The following is a 5,254-nucleotide window of genomic DNA, read 5'->3' as shown; positions in this document are numbered from 1 at the left end:
GTGAGGAGAAAATAAAGGTAGGTTGATGCTTGGCTGGGAAGGAGATAGGGTTGCCAACTCCAGGTGGGAAATTCCTGGAGATGTAAGGGATGGAGCCTAGAGAGGGTGAGGAGGCGTGGGACCTCGGACAGGTACAAAGCCATAGACTCCACCCTCCAAACCAACTATTCCCTTCTGGGGAATCATCGTTGCCAATCTTCAGGTGAGGGCTGGGGATCACTCAAAATTACAACTGTTCTTCAGGTATCAGAGATCAGACTCAATGTCATTATACCCTGCTGAGGTCACCACAGCAAACTGACACTGAGTGTCCAAGGCCGCCCAGAGCCTCTTTCTAGAGGCTGTTGTATTTATTTCCACGATGGGCCTTTTTCCTAGTCTTATAATCAGAGGTCATTTCAGGGGGGATCGCGGGGGAACACAGTTCCCCCGGGTGAGGTGCAGGGGGGCGGGGCACATGATGAAGCCCCGCCCCCTGCTTCCGGCCCTCATTCAGCCAGGAGGAGGCAGGAGAAGAGGGAGGGTAAGTTGCTTCCTCCCCGCCTCTCCCCACCCCTGACTGCCTGGGGCCAGGGAGGGCCTTGGCGGGGCCTCGTCGCGCTAATGAGTTCCCCTAGCTCTTCTTCTACGAAATGACCCCTGCTTATAATAACTGTAGTTTGTAAAAGCTGCTTTCCACGAATAATTGGAAACTCTCCATATTGGCAAGCCATAAGAATTCAGCCACTGATTGTGTGTGGAAACTTACCTTCTAGCTAGGTCAAACCACAAAAAATGCTTTTTTCTACGAAATGACCCCTGCTTATAATAACTGTAGTTTGTAAAAGCTGCTTTCCACGAATAATTGGAAACTCTCCATATTGGCAAGCCATAAGAATTCAGCCACTGATTGTGTGTGGAAACTTACCTTCTAGCTAGGTCAAACCACAAAAAATGCTTTCAGCCTTAATAGCTGCCATGTCGAAGTTATTTTTGACACTCTTTACATAGGGATGGAGGTCTAACTATGCAGCTTCCTTAAGAGATGACTAGAAAAGCTACTTGGAAGGAAATAAATTGAAGTTTAAGGGCTGCAGTGGCTCAAGTGGTTAAGATGCTGAACTGCTGACCAGAAGATCGGTAGTTCAGCAGTTCAGGACTCAAGTGCCACATGACGGAGTGAGCTCCCATCTCTGGTCCCAGCTCCTGCCAACCTAGCAGTTTGAAAGCAAGAAATTGCAAGTAGATAAATAGGTACCACTTTGGTGGGAAGGTAACAGCGTTCCATGCACCTCGGCATCTAGTCATGCCAGCCACATGGCCACGAAAACATCTTCGGACAGCACTGGCTCTTTGGCTTGGAAACGGAGATGAGCACTGCATCCCTAGAGTCGAATTTGACTGGCTTTCGAGCATGGGAAACCTTTACCTTTACTAATTATTTTTAGGATGGCAAACTTAGGATTCCAGCATTACATTTTGGTTTTCAGAACCATGTCCAGGGTTCTGAAAATGCTTTTGGTCAATTGATTTCAGAAATAGTTCATTTTCAAAGAATGGCATGTCCATTGCTATTTAATTCTCAAAACCATCTTCTATGGAACCCATTGGCATTTAGAAATGGGACAATCAAACTCAAGTTCCTATATCATTAAAACAAATCTTAAATGGCTCAGCCTTTACCCGAAGAGTCTCCACTTATTTAATGTAACATTGTCAGACTAAAGCTTTTGAGCTAGATAGAAAACAAGAGTCTGGTGGTACAGCATTTATTCTAGAATAAGTTCTTGGCTCTTGCCTCTGGGAAGGTGCTGCCTTAAATAGAGGTGTCCCCAATCAGAGGGCGAGGCAGCAGCTATTCAAATTCACCCAGGCACTCAATTACATTCAAACAATCACCCTTTCTCACCCTATCTCAAGCAGCCTGGACTCCGAAACAACTCTAATCCCTTCCACATACTCCCAAACACAGTCCTCCCACACAATACCTTCAGCTAAATCCCCTCAGCTGAAAGCAAGTAAAAAAACACTCACCCCTCTAGCAGCTCTGTCTCCTGCTCCTTCTCAGGGTTCTCCTGCTCCTCAGAGTTCTAACCGAACTGCTCAGCAATTTCATTGAGTGCCCACAAGTTCTTGCATTGTGAGAAATTGAGAAAAGTATCTTTCTCTACCTGTTCTATCCCATGCATAATCTTATAAACCTCAGTCATGTCACCCCTCAGCCGTCGTTTCTCCAAGCTAAAGAGCCCCAAGCACTTTAACCTTTCTTCATAGGGAAAGTGTTCCAACCCTTTTATCATTCTAGTTGCCCTTTTCTGCACTTTTTCCAATGCTATTATACCCTTTCTGAGGTGTGGTGACCAGAATTGCACACGGTATTCCAAATGAGGTCACACCATCAATTTATACAGGGGCATTATGATAAGTCTGCAAGCCTTCCTTGTGGTCTTCCTGGTAACATTTATTTGTTTGTTTGTTTGTCTGACCACATCACACTGGCTGCTTATATTTAACATACCCCAAGATCTTATTCACAAATACTGCTACTCAGAAGTGTATCCCCCATCCAGTATGTGTGTTCTTCAGTTTTGTTACCCAGATGGAGAACAGCATTTATACCCCGCCCTCCCCACAATGCATCTAAGTGTCCACTGTTGACTAGATGATGTTGGACTAAATAAATTATTGGTTTGATGTAGCATGGGCACTCTTATTTCCTGTGAGTATTTTCAGAGTCATTTCAAACATTGGCATTATCTCCCTTATAAATAAAAGCCGAATGGTGGTGGCACTTCTCTAGAACATTCCACACGCTCCAAAATCAGTTCGCTCTCTGATCTGTCTATCAACTGGCTGCTTTGCCTGAGTCCTGCCTCCAACATTCTAAACATTTTTTAACCAGGGGTCATTTCCTGCAGGAGCGCACAGGAGCGGAGCTCCGGCAGTAAAGAGCCCAGGGGGTGGGCACAAGCAACAAGCCCCACCCCCTGCTCCCAGCAGCCCTTAGTCAGAGCAAGAAGCACCCAGGTGAGTTGCAGAGCCTCCCCTGGCCCAAAACAGTCCAGTGGCACCTTTAAGACCAAGTTTTATTCAGGTGCAAGCTCTCCCTCCTCTGTGAGGACAGATCTGCACGTCCCCCCCCCCCCAATAGCTAGCAATCCAAAACAGTCCAGTGGAGCCTGAGCGGTGGGTGTTGCCGTCTGACACACTTCCGGTGATGTCAGGGAGTGTGGCATATTAAGTTATGCTAATGAGCTCCTGCACCTCTTTTTCTATAAAATGACCCCTGCATCTAACTATCCTGAGTTCAGTCCACAGTCCTCTAGTTTACCCATCAGAACGTCATGGAGAATCCTGTCAAAAGCTTTACTGAAATCTAGGTAAAAAACATCAACAGCATTCCCGCAATCCAGTAACCTCATCACTCAATCAAAGAAGGAAATGAGGTTGGTGTGACAGGACTGGTTGGGGACAAGTCCGTGCTGAATTCCCTGGATCACCAAGTTGTCCTTTAGATGCTCACAGATTGATCCCTTTAAAATCTGCTCCAGTATGTTCCCTGGGACAGTCGTCAGACTGACTGGCCTGTAGTTTCCTGGGTCATCCCTCCTCCCTTTTTTGAAAATTGGGATATCTGCCCTCCTCCATTCTTACAGCACATCTCCCATCCTCCAAGAGATCTGGAAGATGATGGTCAATGGCTTTGCAAGCTCTCTAGAAAATTCTTTGAGCATTCTTGGATGCATACCATCTGGTCCAGGGGATTTGTACTCATTCAATGCAGCCAGGTACTTCTCAACTACCTCTCTGTCCATGTCAACCAGCAGCCCAGATGCCCTGCTTTGCCTACTACCGTCTCTAGATAAGCCTGTTCTCTTCTTCAGGGGAAAAACTGAGGCAAAATAGGCATTAAGCCTTTCTGTTTTCTCTCGGTTCTCTGTCAAAGTTTCTCCATTTTCACCCAACAGTGGGCTCATTGCAATGGGCCCATTGCATTTGCTCCTCACATATCTGAAGAAGATTTTCTTGTTGTAGTGAGCCTCCCTGGCCAGCTTTAGCTCACTATGAGCATTGGCCTCTCTGATGGCTGACCTATAGTGCTGAGCAACCTGCAGATACTCTTCTTTAGAGGTATGTCTTTACCTTCATTTCTTGAACATTTCCTTTTTCTCCCTTAGCACATCACAGTTCTCTGTTCATCCACATTGGCCTCTTGGATCTCCTACCATGTTTCTTTCTGGTTGGAATAGTGACTGCTTGAGCTTGCAAGAGCTCTTGTTTTAGGAGAGCCCCAGCAGTGCTGCCCAGCCGATGGCTGGAGATCTAGGAGGGGAAGATGGGTGTAAGCCATGCATGCTGGCTTCTCCTGCACAATTGGCCCCAGCAGTGCTGCCAGTGCCTTGGTTGCTTGGGTCAACATCTGGCCCTGGTTGAGAAGCAAAATAGCTTGCTCTGCCCATGTCAGTACATGTGCTGAGGGTCTCCTATCACTGGTTTTAAAAGAAACAAACCTCATAGGAGAAACTATTGAATGTTAGTGACTAGGGTTGCCAAGTGGATCTTCGCCGGGAGTGGGGGGCTCACGGCTGGCGTCTGGTGCGCACGTCACCCGGAAGTGACGGGAGGACGCCAGGCATACTGGGGGCGGGGCCACGGCCATCCAAGGGAAAACTCCGTGCACGTCGGGGCGGAGTTTTCCTCGGGGCCCGATCTGGTGGCGCCAAGGGACGGGCCTCTGGGGAGGGGGTTTCCCTGCCCCCCGGGGGGGACTTGGGATCTCTATTAGTGACTGACCAATTTTGTATTTTAATTCCATATATGCCTGTGTTCAGAGCATTGTAATGATATATAAACCATTTCAATTATATCATGATTCCTTTCATATCACAAGCTTCTCTTTTGCCATAGGAAACTCACAGCAACTCATATTACCTGGTGAATGGGTTGTTTCTTTCTTTATTTTTGCGATTTGTATCCCACCCCACCCCACAAGTGGGCTCAGGGGAGCTCACATCACATCATCAAAGACAATTTAAAACATCAGTAAACAACACCATATAAATAAGTTTAATATTTAAATAAATAATCTAAATTCCTAACCGACAGTTCGGCAATTGGTGTAATTCAGTGTACACTAGCTCCATGCTAGAAGGGTGATGGATCGGGATGGATTAAGTTGAGCACCAATAATATGACAGTGTCATGGATGGTCAAAGCAGGGGAGGCCGATAATGTTTTGTGTCCGCTACCTCGACCAAAGGCCTAGCGGAACAGC

This window comes from Gekko japonicus, unplaced genomic scaffold, assembly GCF_001447785.1.
Source record: "Gekko japonicus isolate JY-2015 unplaced genomic scaffold, Gekko_japonicus_V1.1 scaffold401, whole genome shotgun sequence".
Taxonomy (NCBI): Eukaryota; Metazoa; Chordata; class Lepidosauria; order Squamata; family Gekkonidae; genus Gekko; species Gekko japonicus.
The sequence above is the reverse complement of the archived record's forward strand: the minus strand, read 5'-3'. Positions refer to the sequence as shown.